The sequence below is a fragment of the Coregonus clupeaformis genome, unplaced genomic scaffold, assembly GCF_020615455.1.
Source record: "Coregonus clupeaformis isolate EN_2021a unplaced genomic scaffold, ASM2061545v1 scaf0016, whole genome shotgun sequence".
In the NCBI taxonomy this organism is placed as follows: Eukaryota; Metazoa; Chordata; class Actinopteri; order Salmoniformes; family Salmonidae; genus Coregonus; species Coregonus clupeaformis.
In genome coordinates this window covers 289,371-307,429 of record NW_025533471.1, presented here as the reverse complement: position 1 = coordinate 307,429, position 18,059 = coordinate 289,371, and the positions used below count along the sequence as shown (strand labels likewise).

Here is an 18,059-nt window from a genome sequence, read left to right as displayed (position 1 = left end):
CTGTTATATAATGACTTGACGGTAACACAAGAAGACTTACAACGTGGGTAGTGCACGTGTGTGTGTGTGTGTTTGTGTGTGTGTGCATGTGTGACGTGTGTGTGTGTGCATGTGTGTGTCTGTGCCCATGCAACTCCAATTAATGGAAAGCTGAGACCTTCCTTAGTCACTTTGCTGGAAGAGATCCAACAGAACACACTGTAACCTCTTTGGCTGATTGGCATATCTGGTCGGTCATCTTCCTTGTCTTTCATTCACGCCATTCCTCCGAAATGGGAAAAGCATAGGCATATACATACATATATTACCACATATACTTATAAGTGCAATGAAACTGCTGTTTTAACCCCTGGCATTTCTTTTTAAAGATAAGGCAGCAAATGCAATTTTAAGAATAACTCCTGAAAAACATGCATAAAACTTGCACAATATAAGTGTTTGCCAACCTGAGCAACAACTCTGAAGTTAAAGACATTCTCTGGTACTTTTGTATACTTTTTAGCCAGTATCAAATCAAATTTTATTTGTCACATACACGTGTTTAACAGATGTTATTGCAGGTGTAGCGAAATGCTTGTGCTTCTAGCTCCGACAGTCCAGTAATATCTAACAAGTAATATCTAACAACTTCACAACATATACCCAATACACACAAATCTAAGTAAGGAATGGAATTAACAATATATGCATATATGGACGAGCAATGACAGAGCGGCATGGACTACAATACAGTAGCATATTATAGAATAAAGTATATACATATGAGATGAGTAATGCAAGATATGTAAACATTAAAGTGACTAGCATTCCATTTCTTAAAGTGGCCAGTGATTTATATAGGCAGCAGCAGCCTCTAATGTGCTAGTGATGGCTATTTAACAGTCTGATGGCTGTTTTTCAGTCTCTCGGTCCCAGCTTTGATGCACCTGTACTGACCTCGCCTTCTGGATGATAGTGGGGTGAACAGGCAGTGGCTTGGGTGGTTGATGTCCTTGATGATCTTTTTGGCCTTCCTGTGACATTGTGTGCTGTAGGTGTCTTGGAGGGCGGGTAGTTTGCTCCCGGTAATGTGTTCGGCAGACCACACCACCCTCTGGAGAGCCCTGTGGTTGCGGGCGGTGCAGTTGCCATACTAGGCGGTGATACAGCCTGACAGGATGCTCTCAATTGTGCATCTGTAAAAGTTTGTGAGGTTTTAGGTGCCAAGCCAAATTTCTTTAGCCTCCTGAGGTTGAAGAGACTCTGTTGCGCCTTCTTCACCACACTGTCTGCGTGGGTGGACCATTTCAGTTTGTTAGTGGTCCCCGAAAATTGCGTACTACGTCATAAATGTGCAGATATGTGCACCATGTCATTGCTCACTCTGTGCATGCGTCTTGCTAGCTGTCACTCAAATGGCGAGGGGCTGAAGCTCATTGGCTGAAACTCTAATTGCTAGAGGGCTGGCCCACGTGGGGGTAAATGTAAGGAAAATGGTGCCGCACACTTTCCAGAAAACAGTTGCTTTCAAACTAGGGATTCCATGGCTAATAGAGGTAAGTCAGTAATTCTGCTCATTGACTATGCATGTATGAATTACACATTGACACATCCAGCCCAAAGCAGAAGTTCAAAAAATACTTCCTAGTCGCCAAAGTACCGGATCATGTCTTCAAATGCCCACATCAGTGAAAATCCAATTTTTTCAGCCGACAAATGATGCCTAGTGCATACCGGTGATGCTGCACAACGATTTCAGACAATAAGTCATCGTTTTAGTCAAAGTATGATATACAGTGCATTCGGAAAGTATTCAGACACCTTGACTTTTTCCACATTTTGTTACGTTACAGCCTTATTCTAAAATTGATTAAATTATGTTTTTTCCTCATCAATCTACACACAATACCCCCCAAAAAACAGAAATACCTTATTTACATAAGTATTCAGACCCTTCGCTATGAGACTCGAAATGCATCCTGTTTCCATTGATCATCCTTGAGATGTTTCTACAACTGGACTGGAGACCAACTGTGGTAAATTCAATTGATTGGACATGATTTGGAAAGGCACACACCTGTCTATATAAAGTCCCACAGTTGACCGTGCACGTCAGAGCAAAAACCAAGCCATGAGGTCGAAGTAATTGTCCATAGATCTCCGAGACAGGCTTGTGTCGAGGCACAGATCTCGGGAAGGGTACCAAAGAATGTCTTCAGCATTGAAGGTTCCCATGAACACAGTGGCTTCCATCATTCTTCAATGGATTAAGTTTGGAACCACCAAGACTCTTCCTAGAACTGTCCACCCGGCCAAACTGAGCAATCAAGGGAGAAGGGATTGTGATTGTAAGTGCTTACGTTTACTGGCTATATTCCTTCTGCTTGTCTGACTCATCAAATAATCTGTTAATGATTTGATTCTTTGAGGCCCCGTGTAGCTCAGTTGGTAGAGCATGGTGTTTGCGACGCCAGGGCTGTGGGTTCGATTCCCACGGGGGGCTAGTATGAAAAAATGTATGCACTCACTAACTGTAAGTCGCTCTGGATAATGCTCTGCTAAATGCCTAAAATGTAAAATGTCAGGGAGGTGACCAAGAACCTGGTGGTCACTCTGACAGAGCTCCAGAGTTCCTCTGTAGAGATGGGAGATCCTTTGTCGTGGAAATACTTCTCAAAGATATCTCTCAGACACTGGAGCTTGTGAGTTCAGAATAGACTTGATTACAAAGTAACAAGCCGAGCTGGTCCGTGGAGCAACTGCCAGTCCCAGACTCTGAGCTCTCTTTTTATACAGCTTCATCTTCTCATATCATATAGGAACCCCGTCTTTATTCAAATAGCCACCCTCCCTTGACCTTGAGCCACTATGGTTTCTTTGTCTAGCCTCTTTCCTGTCTATGCCCATGTCTGCTTGGTTTCCCCTCATCTTGGCTAACTCTATTGGTGGTGTGATTAAGACAGTTCCTTTAAAAATAATATACATACACACCTGATGATAATTATATAGTACATTGATTACTGCAGTCACAATGTGGTTGTCCAGTCATGCATCTCAAATCAAATAAAATGTTATTTGCCACATGCACCGAATACAACAGGTGTAGACATTACAGTGAAATGCTTACTTACAAGCACTTAACCAACAATGCAGTTAAAAAAATAAATAGAAAAATATTGAAGTAAAAAATAGAAAATAATTAAAGAGCAGCAGTAAAATAAGATAACAGTAGGGCGGCTATATACAGGGGGTACCGGTACAGAGTCAATGTGCGGGGGCACCGGTTAGTCGAGATAATTGAGGTAATATGTACATGTGGGTAGAGTTAAAGTGACTATGCATAAAAAATAAACTGAGTACCAGCAGCGTATCAGGCAGGAGCTAACGATTGGAGCAGCGGTAGTTCTTTGAAGCTTGCTAACACTTCTCAGTTTACAAGGTTGTTAAGTTTTCCAGTTTTCCTTTATATTAGTGCACAATAATGTCTCTTCGCATTCTACCTTTGATTGCAACAACGTTACAGCTAAACTCACGTTGTTTCGTTATTTTTATCAAACTTTTTCGTTGTCTTCTGTGCCGAGCATATTCACAAGCATCATCCTTTCTCTAGCTGCACGCTTCGCACCTCTTCTCCCGTCTCACGATAATATTGGCTAACACCAAAGCTTATATAACTCTTGACTGGTTGATAAAACTGTCCATTAACGAACACAGTTCCTCAAGCTATATACAGTGGGGAGAACAAGTATTTGATACACTGCCGATTTTGCAAAGCATGTAGAGGTCTGTAATTTTTATCATAGGTACACTTCAACTGTGAGAGACGAAATCTAAAACAAAAATCCAGAAAATCACATTGTATGATTTTTAAGTAATTAATTTGCATTTTATTGCATGACATAAGTATTTGATCACCTACCAACCAGTAAGAATTCCGGCTCTCACAGACCTGTTAGTTTTTCTTTAAGAAGCCCTCCTGTTCTCCACTCATTACCTGTATTAACTGCACCTGTTTGAACTCGTTACCTGTATAAAAGACACCTGTCCACACACTCAATCAAACAGACTCCAACCTCTCCACAATGGCCAAGACCAGAGAGCTGTGTAAGGACATCAGGGATAAAATTGTAGACCTGCAAAAGGTTGGAATGGGCTACAGGATAATAGGCAAGCAGCTTTGTGAGAAGGCAACAGCTGTTGGCACAATTATTAGAAAATGGAAGAAGTTCAAGATGACGGTCAATCACCCTCGGTCTGGGGCTCCATGCAAGATCTCACCTCGTGGGGCATCAATGATCATGAGGAAGGTGAGGGATCAGCCCAGAACTACACGGCAGGACCTGGTCAATGACCTGAAGAGAGCTGGGACCACAGTCTCAAAGAAAACCATTAGTAACACACTACGCCGTCATGGATTAAAATCCTGCAGCGCACGCAACCTTGCGTGCGCTGCTCCCCTGCTCAAGCCAGCGCATGTCCAGGCCCGTCTGAAGTTTGCCAATGACCATCTGGATGATCCAGAGGAGGAATGGGAGAAGGTCATGTGGTCTGATGAGACAAAAATAGAGCTTTTTGGTCTAAACTCCACTCCCCGTGTTTGGAGGAAGAAGAAGGATGAGTACAACCCCAAGAACACCATCCCAACCGTGAAGCATGGAGGTGGAAACATCATTCCTTGGGGATGCTTTTCTGCAAAGGGGACAGGACGACTGCACCGTACTGAGGGGAGGATGGATGGGGCCATGTATTGCGAGATCTTGGCCAACAACCTCCTTCCCTCAGTAAGAGCATTGAAGATGGGTCGTGGCTGGGTCTTCCAGCATGACAACGACCCGAAACACACAGCCAGGGCAACTAAGGAGTGGCTCCGTAAGAAGCATCTCAAGGTCCTGGAGTGGCCTAGCCAGTCTCCAGACCAGAACCCAATAGAAAATCTTTGGAGGGAACTGAAAGTCTGTATTGCCCAGCGACAGCCCCGAAACCTGAAGGATCTGGAGAAGGTCTGTATGGAGGAGTGGGCCAAAATCCCTGCTGCAGTGTGTGCAAACCTGGTCAAGACCTACAGGAAACGTATGATCTCTGTAATTGCAAACAAAGGTTTCTGTACCAAATATTAAGTTCTGCTTTTCTGATGTATCAAATACTTATGTCATGCAATAAAATGTAAATTAATTACTTAAAAATCATACAATGTGATTTTCAGGATTTTTGTTTTAGATTCCGTCTCTCACAGTTGAAGTGTACCTATGAGATAAATTACAGACCTCTACATGCTTTGTAAGTAGGAAAACCTGCAAAATCGGCAGTGTATCAAATACTTGTTCTCCCCACTGTATATTAGTTCCCAGGGGAAAGGCTATGAAGTCCATTTTGTTTCTCTCTGTTACATTCCCCCCTGCTAAACCCTGACATACCAGTGACCCTCCTCCAGCCACCCAGGTCCTGGAACACAAGGAAAACATAATACATTGCTGCAACTTTTTACATACTCATCTCTATTCCCCACCGGAATGTTAGCCGTATTACCTCCCCATGGGCGTCTTACCCTTTGAACATTATCTGAATACCCCTTCTCCCGGACTACACCCTGTGCTACATTCTCCCCATCTATGGCTCCTTCCCCCTGACCACCCCAAGTGTCTGTGTGGAATGGCATGTGGAATGTATACAAGGTTAGTGTAGTCTGTCACTACAGATCATGTGTTCTCTGTTGGGTGACTGGACTGTACAGTGTCCTGGCCTTATGAACACTGCTTTCTCTTGTCTTCTTGCCCAAGCACAGCCTTTGCACTGCTTCAACCAGCTCTGGACATCCTTACTCATTGTGGGCCAGTAATAGCTCTGTCTCATCATCTCAAGGGTGCTTCCCTCACTCGGAGACACAGTGGCTCAGGCACGACTAGCTACCACACTCTCTCGCCATCCCTAGGGTTCTTGATGCGGCGGAATAGCACTTTGAATCTTCAGACATTTTCACTGATAAGTCAACTTTTTCAGCTGCGGCCCCACACCCCGCAGCTGACCTGGTCCAGGTTGGGCACTTGTCTTCGTAGCAGTGAGGACAGGACCAATGGTGGGGACTTCCTCTGGAGTCTTTGGATCTCGTTCCAACTGTATCCATGGATGTCCCCTACCACATAAACGTCTTTCTTTGCAGGCCCCAGCCATGCATGTACATCTCCTGTCTTTGCCACACATTTAGGCTCTCCCTGAGGATATCTTATTTTTTCTCGTCTTGCCTGCGGCAAGGCACTAGATTCTTCTGACAGCCTAACCTGTAGCCTTTCAAACTATTTATCTAAATCTTCTTGCTCGGCCATGTTTGAGCCCTCAAAGGCCTGGGACCTTTAACTCGTAGTACAGCGCTTAGCTTTTAGGGGGCTGTATTAAAGGATTATTTCAATCTCGTTCGTGATGCCAGATGTGAAGACGGGTAGACTAGCCTGCCTTAGTAGGGGTCCTACCCGATCGTCTATGGCTATGAAGTCCATTTTGTTTCTCTCACCGTTACATATGATAGCCTATTAGTTAGTTCACATAAATATGATTTTATTTATTTGGACAGTGAAGCTAAAACATTGAATTTGGCTCTACTCCAGCATTTTCAATTTGAGATCAAATGTTTTATATGAGGTGACAGTACTGAATGTCACCTTTCATTTCATGGTATTTTCATACATATCTGTTTTACCTTTTAGAAATGTATGCACTTTATGTATCTAGTCCCCCCATTTGAAGGTGTCATTGCATTTAGTCAAAAGTGTAGTATTTGGTCCCATATTCCTAGCACACAATGACTACATCAAGCTTGTGACTCTACAAACTTGTTGGATGTATTTGTAGTTTGTTTTGGTTGTGTTTCAGATTATGTTGTGCCAAATAAACATTAATGGTAAATAATGGATTATGTCATTTTGCAGTCACTTGTAAATAAACATATAATATATGTTTCTGAACACTTCTACATTAACCATGGCAATCATTAATGAATCGTGATTAATGATGAGTGAGAAAGTTACAGATGCACAAAGATCATGCCCCCAAAACATGATTTTTGGGAAGTATGATGTTTATGCTTCTAACTTTCTCACTCATCATTATTCACAATTCATTCATGATTATCATGGCAGCATCCACATTTATTTTTGTCTTCTTCTGATGACTGGGAACTCGCCCCCAGTGATGAACTGGTCCATCCGAACCACACTTGAACAAGGGAATCTATATTCGGAGAGCCTGTTTGTGTCCTGCCCTTGACTTTGGTGCAGGGCATGTGATGTCCATAGCCTCTTCGTCGCAAAACTCCCTGATCTTCTCAAAAGTATACGTTTGTCTAGCTGTGTCCAGTCCAGGTGGTGCTTGTACACGCAGACCATCTATGGGAGGAAGGACGTCAGCGTTGCGCAGCAGCTGAAACCTGGTCCTGACTGAGTCCGAACGCTCCTTGGCGACAACAACACCAGGCTCCAGAGCATTGAAGATTTAAAACAGGATATAACAAAAAAAAGAGAATACATTACAACCTTGCATAACATCAATTCACCTCCCAAGTTTAGATAAGAAGAATAACCTCATACAATGCAATGAAAATGATATTCACCTGAAGTGCTGGTACTACTTGATCTGTGGCAGCGGCCTGAAGTACGGAGTCAGGTGTTGTTGCCAGCCATAGCTTTCCACCACCACCGTACCATTCTCCAGTCCAACCAGCTGTGGGATGTTGACCCCTGTCACAGTGCTGTCCTTCACAACACAAGCAATCTCGGACAAAGTGTTCACTCTGGTCTTTCTGAAGTGCTGCTTGACGAGGCCGAAGCACCATTCGGGGGCAAACTTGGTGTGGCCTGTGATCAGGAAGTGAAGGTCCAGACTGTGGTGGAGCTTGTGCATGGTCTGCCAGGCACAATACCAGAGCACAAACTTGTTCTTGTTTTGGCCACTGCAGTCATCACAATTCAGGTCCACATGTTTCCCCAACTCCATAGTTGGTGAAGAAATGGTGCATGTAGTTGATGACTGTGCTGCTGCCTTTGCTGGATGACATGCCTTCATCAATCAAGTAGTTGACTTGTTGACTGTTGGAGGAGAGTCAGGCGTGTTCTACTGATGCTGAAAGACAAATTCCAGACAAAAATATTTTAGCATTATTATATAATAGATAGCCGTAATCACCGTCAGACACACCTGGCTAACTTGATTGGCCAGGTAATCATTTGGCGAAATCCAAGTATTTTGTTTAGACATGTAGCTAGCTAGCTAGCTAAACAATGAACCATAATCCTAATCCATAGAGTACTAGCAATACAAACCGATTGTCATAGCTACCTAAAGTTAACCAAATAGGTTCAATGTTAGCTAGTTAGGCTATAACTAGCTAACATTAGGCTATAACTAGCAATTCTAATGGCTTGCTGAGATAATATTACTACACAGATCATAAACCTAATATTAGCTAGTGAGGCAGCCATCTAACATCAGCTAGCTAGCTAACAGTACGCTTTAACTTGGGGTCTTTTGTTTAGACATCTAGCTAGCTAGCTAAACAATAACTTGCAATGAAAACAACTTTCTGACAAAATTAGAAATGTATAATATCTGAAACTGTAGCTAGACTCTTACCCGTATACATGGATGAACGCTTCACGGGAGACTGCAACCCCTTTCATTAAATAAGACGTCCTGTGTCGTTTCCGTTTTGTTTGTACAGCTTGTTTAGGCTGTTGTGTCAAGTCACTCTGGTTCACACTGACCGTGTGCAATGCTATAAGAATCATCAGATCTTTCTCCCTCTCTGTCACTGATGCAATGGTTGTCCTTATTTTGAAGATGTTATCCGGAGACAGGTGTTTTATACAACAGCCTTCTGTGTTCTCTTTTCGACTCCCTCTGCATTTGCAATCAAACGCCAGAATTGTATTCAACTCCTTATCACCCTCTGCTTCTACCAGACATTCAACTGATTTCAAAACTCGATCAACTTCTTCCGTGACAACAACACTGTTGATCGCCATTTCTTCCCCATCACTGTCATCAGAAGACTCTACAATGTCTTCTTTAATTAAAATGTTTTAACTTAAATCAGGGATTTCCTCATCATCTGATTCATTTTCAGAGTCAGAAAGAGCCAGCATGGTACCGTCGTCCTCCTGAAAGTAGTCCATCACAACCATTTCCCACTGACCAATCCGAAACTCATCTATCGGCATGTCCAGCCCACCCATTATCTCAGCCAATCATGGCTAGCGGGAAGGTTCCTGTCTTTTCCTGTGGCTAAACCAACTAGGCTCGTAATTGAACAACTTTATTCGTATTTACAGATGGCATACAAGTTGGTTATTAAGACACATTAAAGTTCAAATGTTCCAGAAGGCATTTCTGCCAAAAAACGCATTTTGATTTAAAGAAATTTAAAAAAACGTTCAAATGCTTCTCCTGTGAAGTCGTCACTTGCGACATATCACATTTATGAAAACGTGAAAATGACCATATCTAAATGGTTGCTTGTCAGAAAATGTTTTAAAATGTGTCATAATCTTCCTGGGGGTTTGTATGAACAGATTTAATACGATTTCATGCTGCTAAAATGCTGTCAGTTCCACTTTAAATGCAACAATGTTTCACACACAGAGATGGTTAACAACAGCAAGCGTGCTGCAATGAACAGTTCCACTCACCAGATGATGATCATTTGAAACTGAATTTATTGTGTAAAGTTATTCTTGAAAAGCAACAACATCCTCTTTGAGAACACCTGCTGCCGCCGCTGCAAACTAGCCGATAACAAAAGCTAGCTAGCTAGACCATGGGAAAACTACTGCTCGCTATTGCATAAGGCAGAAGTTTCCATACGTTTTTGTAAAAATGGTCCCACCCATTAAGTCAAAATGTGATTGGTTGATTGCACTGTCACTCCAAAACTTTGCCCTAATACAGTTGAATGGCAGATGTCTTTATCTGGTCTTGGTCTTGACTCAGACTCAATTTGCTCCAGTCATGGTCTTGAATCGGTCTCGCTTTAGGTGGTCTTGAACAGAACACTGCAGCCAGGCATGCAGTCAGGTCAGCCTTACAAGCCTAGCTGGCACTACACGGGTTCAAGGCTGTGATCGATGGAAAGGCAACCAAGGTACGTTATTTATAGGATCACAGGGCCATTAGAACCAACTAGCCGCTTAGCCTTTGTCATGCCAACCAATCAGAAGCGGAGAATTAGGAAAACTAGCTAATAGTGAGGTCGGTTTTTTGAGGTTGGTTTGGTTTCGGTTAATAAAAAATAATCTTTTTTAATTTATTTCGGTTTTGATACTTTTTTTCAACATTAAATGCACTATGCATTACAGTTGAAGTCGGAAGTTTACATACACCTTAGCCAAATACATTTAAACTCAGTTTTTCACAATTCCTGACATTTAATCCTAGTAATAATGCCTGTCTTTGGTCAGTTAGGATCACCACTTTATTTTAAGAATATGAAATGTCAGAATAATAGTAGAGAGAATGATTTATTTCAGCTTTTATTTCTTTCATCACATTCCCAGTGGGTCAGAAGTTTACATACACTCAATTAGTATTTGGTAGCATTGCCTTTAAATTGTTTAACTTGGGTCAAACGTTTCGGGTAGCCTTCCACACGCTTCCCACAATAAGTTGGGTGAATTTTGGCCCATTTCTTCTGACAGAGCTGGTGTAACTGAGTCAGGTTTGTAGGCCTCCTTGCTTGCACACGCTTTTTCAGTTCTGCCCACAAATGTTCTATATGATTGAGGTCAGGGCTTTGTGATGGCCACGCCAATACCTTGACTTTGCTGTCCTTAAGCCATTTTGCCACACGTTTGGAAGTATGCTTGGGGTCATTGTCCATTTGGAAGACCCATTTGCGACCAAGCTTTAACTTCCTGACTGATGTCTTGAGATGTTGCTTCAATATATGCACACATTTTCCTTCCTCATGATGCCATCTATTTTGTGAAGTGCACCAGTCCCTCCTGTAGCAAAGCACCCCCACAGCATGATGCTGCCACCCCCGTGCATCACGGTTGGGATGGTGTTCTTCGGCTTGCAAGCATGCCCCTTTTTTCTCCAAACATAACGATGGTCATTATGGCCAAACAGTTCTATATGTGTTTCATCAGACCAGAGGACATTTCTCCAAAAAGTATGATCTTTGTCCCCATGTGCAGTTGCAAACCGTAGTCTGGCGTTTTTATGGCGGTTTTGGAGCAGTGGCTTCTTCCTTGCTGAGCGGTCTTTCAGGTTATGTCGATATAGGACTCATTTTACTGTGGATATAGATACTTTTGTACCTGTTTCCTCTAGCATCTTCACAAGGTCCTTTGCTGTTGTTCTGGGATTGATTTGCACTTTTTGCACCAAAGTACGTTCATCTGTAGGAGACAGAACGCGTCTCCTTCCTGAGCGGTATGATGGCTGCGTGGTCCCATGGTGTTTATACTTGCGTACTATTGTTTGTACAGATGAACGTGGTACCTTCAGGCGTTTGGAAATTGTTCCCAAGGATGAACCAGACTTGTGGAGGTCTACAAAAAAAATTTCTGAGGTCTTGGCTGATTTCTTTTGATTTTCCCATGATGTCAAGCAAAGAGGCACTGAGTTTGAAGGTAGACCTTGAAATACATCCACAGGTACACCTCCAATTGACTCAAATGATGTCAATTAGCCTACCAGAAGCTTCTAAAGCCATGACATCATTTTCTGGAATTTCCCAAGCTGTTTAAAGGCACAGTCAACTTAGTGTATGTAAACTTCTGACCCACTGGAATTGTGATACAGTGAATTATATGTGAAATAATCTGTCCGTAAACAATTTTTGGAAAGATTACTTGTGTCATGCACAAAGAAGATGTCCTAACCGACTTGCCAAAACTAAAGTTTGTTAACAAGAAATTTGTGTATTGGTTGAAAAACAAGTTTTAATGACTCCAACCTAAGTGTATGTAAACTTCCGACTTCAACTGTATGTGGGTTGAATGCTGTAACAACACAGAATAAAACAATGAATGAAAGTCCCATAATGGTAGTGACTGCCCATTACTGCTTATCACTTATTAACCATCATTTGTTCACAGTACTTTACTTTAATAACATATTTCAGTTGTTGTGTATATTACATTTGTTTTATTTGATGACTTTATTATTGAATTCCAAGTCATCATCTCATCTCTATAGAGCTGCTGCCTATTCTGTTTGACAAAATCACTATTTAGTAGTTCTTCAAATTAAATAAGTCATACTTTTATGACTGCTGAATGCCAACTAACAATCACTTAGATAATGTATTTTCCGGTAGAGATACATCGCGAAGGAACTGCTCTCCCTCTTGATCGCACATTATTCTGTCTCTTCTCTCCATGTCTGCTCACACTAACTTAACATAGCAGACACAAGAGAAACACAAAGACCGGACAAGTAGGCGCACAATGTATTATGGTCATTGTAGTTAATTACCACATTATCTGTGCTAAACTATGTAGAATGTTGGCCTGTTGGAAACTACAACTCCCTACTACATCACACAGTTCGGGCATGATCTGATTTCTCTAGAGAAACTGCGCAATGAGCGCATTGAGCTCACCTGAAAAAATAAATATGAAATGGAATTCAAATAATTGAACCGACATTGGTCAATTAGTTGTTTAAAAAACGAAAATTGCTCAACATTTGTAGGAAGTAGTCCCGTTCATTTATCATGCTGCGTATCAGCAAAGCAAATAATTGTTATTTATTTTTATTGAGACAATTGATGCCTTTCAGCACATTGTCGGTTATGGTGGAGGGTGTGAGGAATTTTAATTGGGACACATCCGGACATAAATATCATGCCGGTCTGTCTGCAGTGTATCTTACATATCCTTGTCTATGACATGTTTAAACTGGGGTACAGAGACAAGGAATGCCAAAGTATAAAATATAGTAAATGGAGGAGCTAATTGAGCTGAATCATAATTGGCAGCTGAATCATAATGCGCCACCTCCATGCCATCCCGGACGCTGTGACTTTAAAGAAGCCTAATGGGTATTTTTTCAAAGTGCAACTTCATTTGTGTGTGTCTGTTCCTCGAGAAGACAAGGTGATTTTCAGCTCAGGAGCTAATCCGACTGCAGCATGCTACGAGCAATCAGAATGACTGTTGGTCTGTCACACTTCATTTTTAGGCCCTGGCAAATCCAACCGATTACTTTAATTGTCCATTAATTGTGCAATAATTATTCCCTCCATCTCCGATTATTTGTACCCTCCCCTTGGTTAGGTGGTAACAAGGGGACTTTCATGCTTGCCATGGATGTAATTATAACACAATTACTAGTTTGGTCCAGTGTAGACAGATGTACTGATATGTTATGCTGCTAGAGAGAAAATGGAGGAGATGTAAGCGTGGAAGATAGGGCTATGTATGAACTTAATTATATTCGTCTCATTTGGTTCCTAGAATTAAATGAATGATGCAGTCGTGTATACAGTATGTATTTACCTATTCACTGTTGGAGCACTGGGTATGTCTACTGTATCTTTATGAAAACATGTATCTGACAGAAACAGATTTTGGGGGGGATTCAAGGTCCCTGAGAAACCATTTCATCAAAATTATGAATGCCATTATGTCACTGCCTTTACATGTGAAATATTGGCAGCTACACAAATCTCACACTATCTCAGTACATTCCAACGTTTTTGTTGTTGAAAATTGTCTCCTTTTAGCCATCAAAGCGAGTTGCTAGTTCAAGGTAACATGCTTCTGTATGGCGCCGTCATGTCCTAACTTAAGTGCTGGGAGTTTATACCGACATATAAATGGTTTTGAAAGTCTAGAAAAAAACTACACGACTTTTGCCCAGACGTTGTTGTTGTGCGCCTTAGCAATGTCTGACTTTTACGCACCTTTGTTACACTAATAATGTACATTGGATTAGCTATTGTTATTCGCTGGCAAAAGGGAAACAAGGGCCTCCCTTGTCTCTGATGCCTTGATTTATTGTATTTACTCTGGTGCTGTGTAAAACATTTGTATGAGGCGTGCAGAAGCTAGCGCCCCAGTGGTCTGGCCCCTGTGTGTGGGGCGCTGCGAGAAAGTTAATATGATTCATGCGGGTGCTGGATCCTTGGCTGGGTTTTGTGTCCAGCTCAATTAACCGAAGGCTCATACACCATCCCACATGTCAGGAGCCCAGAGCACATCAGCCCATCCCAACAGCTTACAGCCTGTGTGTGTGTGTGTTTGTGGGGTTGGTTGGTTGATGTGTGTGTGTGTGTGTGCACAAGCTAACTGTTTTGATGTGTTAATTTGGGGCATGAAAACGTGTGGGTGGATGGATGCTTTCTTTCCTGTTTTCTTTTCCACGGTGTCAAATGCTTTCACCCAGTGAAGCCAGCTCCGAACAAATCTCCTATTCCCCAAACAAGTGTACCGTCATCTTATTTAAGTGCCCCCGCGAGGCCCAAAGCAAGCAAACCAACCTAGCCTACATGACCCACCGGTGACCCCAGCTAGGAGTGGATATAAAACCAGAGATACAGTGTAGTGCATTAATCTCGGAACACATGGGAAATCCCAGTGTTATTGCACAGTAGTATTACAGCTTTAGGTTCTATTGCAGCTTGTGGTTCTATGTACGAATTGAACCAATGAACAAGTCACCGTTTTTACACTCATGCTGTCTTCATTTCTTGGCAATTGGCACTGGCAAGGCTGTTTCAAATATGGCCTGAAAACATTATTCATACAATACTCATACATTGTTTTCAACCATCATGTCATCTCCCAGAGTGACATTCAAATGGATCCCCCTGAGTTGCAAGCTACAAACAAACATTTCCGCCTGCTTTTTTGAGCTGTGTTCTAATGAAAGGCTTTGGCCACGATAGTACTGGTCTACGAGATCACTAGTGAATCGTACTGCATGCGGACATGTGAAGTCCCCCAATGGTTTTAAATGAGGGCCGGGCCCAGTCTATTGCCTGCCTGTGTGTGTGTGTGGAGTGTGTCACACATTTCGCACAAGTAATTTGTGTCTATTTCACGATAATTTGTGAAAGTGGGTTTGTGTGGGAAGCCAGGTGGGGTTGGTTCACCAGTGTGGATCAAGGGAATAGAATCAATGATCTCTCTCTCTCTCTCTCTCTCTCTCTCTCTCGCTCAACTGAGCCCACAATGTAAATCAGAACATAGTTGTTTATAGATGTTTTATCATTAGAATGATAATGAAAAACAAATTCAAGTGGTAGGATGTTGTTGGATTTGTTGTCTAAAACCCAATTTCTGAACTGGTGTGTTTGTTACCAGAGTTCACAGTTAAGGCATTCAGTTATGTAAAAAACTCTAAGAACGATTGAATAATATTGCCTGATAATGGCCACCTGCCTGATAATTGCAGGACCATTATATGTGCGTTGCCACCATTGAATGTACAAATGTTTTATGACCACTCACACCGTGTTATTACCAAATCCCCCATATAATCAGCAATCATTCAGTCACCATGTTACGCAGAGTCAACATTTTGCTTAGGGCAGATTTACAGTGCACAGACACACACACACACATACACACACACACATTGTGTGTGAGAGTTTTTTGCTGCCCTCAATAAATAATCCAAACAACAATGGGTCCAAGTCTCTATTTGACATTCTGGACTATGCTATCCTAAATGCTACGCTATGCTAAAACATTTTGTGAAATTGCCCTGACTGAACAGATTCATGATCAATGGTGAAACAGTAGCTGATAGCAGACGTGCATATGGCCTAACAGTTGTGGGGACGCCATCCTGTGATCACGTCGACTATTCGAAAGACTATTGTCGTCTGCAAGTTAGGGCTGGGCAATATGGCCTAAAAATCATATCTCAGTTTTTTCAAACTTATGTGTGATTCACAATATATATCTCCATTTTTGTACAATTAAAAGGTCAAATACACTGCATTTCAAACAGACAGCAATAATCTAATGAATTCAGGGCTCGTGAAGTTTTACCAAGGCTAAATATAAGCCTTCCACAACCATAAGACCCACTAATAATGTAATTATTTTATCAAAATAGTTAAACTTTTTTTGCAATAATGACTTTTCTGGCTTTCAAGTCTGTCTATGAAAATGCCCTTTTTTACTAGAACCATGCATAATGCACATTCACTAATAATGACTCACTTCTTGTAGCAGGCATTAGCCTATAGAAAATTAACACGCCTCATCAACAACCTCTCAAGCCCTTGTGCTAGTGATTAGCCACCTAATCATTTAATATTTTTATTTCAAGTTTAGCCAACTTGGATCTATTTGCAAGCTAACAAGGTTGAACAGTTGAATTATTATGAACACACCCTTCTGTCTGTCTCCAACTGTTTGAAAAGCATGTTAGCTTGTCCACTTTGTTCAGATGTTGAAATCAAGTGGCCTGTCTTATTCCTCAGAATGACAACGAGTTGCCAATTCCTTATATCATTGTGTTTTATGCTTATTGCACATTTATAAAACACACTCTAGCCAATGACTGTTATACTAGTGGTACGTGGTACCAATGTCGCGTGCGACAAACTGAGCATTCATTTTCCAGAATCAATGTTAATTGATACTCTTGTTTTAGTAGTGTCTGCTCTGCGCGCAATTTGAGTAGTTGAGATGTAAAAAGTGTTTCATTTGAAAAGTTAACTTATCTATTACAGTAAAATAATGTGTTTTAGTGTCCATATTACCGATTATTTTGGACTAAACCTCAAACGCAAATAGCGAGTTGAAACCGCTTGCCAGAGAGGAAGATGTGATCTCTCAACTTTGTTGGCGTAGAGGCAGGGTGAGGGGCTTTGTGTGTGTGTAAACCATAGAGGACGAGCCGAAGCGAGAGGTTTCACACTCGCTAAAATCTGTCCACAATAAAGCCAATTTGTTTCTATGGGCTTATTTTGGACCTAAACTTGTCGCCTGCCTTCCCGCCTTTTTGGGACAAGGACTCCCATGTTAGGGCGGAGACGTACATCTCGTCATTATATACAGATCTCTTGTGTAAATGGGGAAGGTACACTCAGCACAGAGGAGCGAAGGAGAGGAGACCAAAAATGCAACATGAGAACAAGCGGACATAAACGCTCATAAAAACGAGACAGGCATTTGGAATATCGTGCAAAAACATGAATTCAAATTAATTCAATATATCACCCAGCCCTACTGGAAGTTATCCAGGAGTTATACATTACAGCTGTTCATTTATCCTGGGTGCATGGATGTTTAATCAAACCAAAAATAAATACATAACTTTGTCACAAAACAGTCAAGGCTGTTTGTGGTAAAACGTATTTTCCAAATAAGCTTACTGTAGCCTCTTTTACCCCACACGCCATCTAATTGATTTATATGTTCAATCTCAGGTAGTTCCACACAAAACAGGGACAAGACATAGTGAGGCTCTCATTATATGGTGAATCTCTTATTATGTATCAATGACCTCAACTATTAAGCCCTATGGACTTCTTTCCGTTCACTGGCAAGTTTATGGAATGCCATACAGGTATGGATTGTGTGGTGTATGAGAGACACCTGTATGAGTGGCACTAAGCTAGTACCCATTTGTGTTGGTACACCAAAGAATAATACAGGATTGGCCATGATGGTCTTGTCATTCCTTTAAAGTGCATTTAAATTACATTAGCAACCTTTTCTACTTGAGAACTAAAGTGCAGCATTACACCACCTCTACATAAACACTGCCAAGAAACTATTCCAAGGTGCATCATTTCAAGGTTGAATAAACAATCTTCTTTACTTTACTTGCAACAGAGACTCTTAAAATGCCCTTTTCATACAACAGCACATTTATGATGTTGAATTTACATAGTGCTGGGGGCGTGTTGAGCAGGGCACAATGTTGTGGACCATTCTGTTAGAAATATGATTATGTAGAACAAATATGCCTCACGGCTGCATTTAGAAAGGCAGCCCAATTCTGATATTTTTTCCACTAATTGGTCTTTTGACCAATCATATCAGATCTTCTCACATCAGATCTTTTTCAGAGCTGATCTGATTGGTCAAAAGATCAATTAGTGGAAAGAAAATCAGAATTGAGCT

The 18,059-nt window shown here is 41.5% G+C and overlaps 1 protein-coding gene and 1 long non-coding RNA gene across 3 annotated transcripts in view; both read right to left on the bottom strand.

Annotated features, from left to right (window-relative positions):
• Positions 1-18,059, bottom strand: part of LOC121573950 (opioid-binding protein/cell adhesion molecule-like) — a 196,067-nt gene that overhangs the window by 81,645 nt on the left and 96,363 nt on the right. The gene's annotated exons all lie outside the window — the stretch shown is intronic.
• Positions 6,821-9,002, bottom strand: LOC121573953. The gene is made up of 3 exons (XR_006002121.2): positions 8,599-9,002; positions 7,580-8,088; positions 6,821-7,443 (listed from the first exon to the last, which is right to left on the bottom strand). It is a non-coding gene; the product is annotated as an uncharacterized LOC121573953 (long non-coding RNA).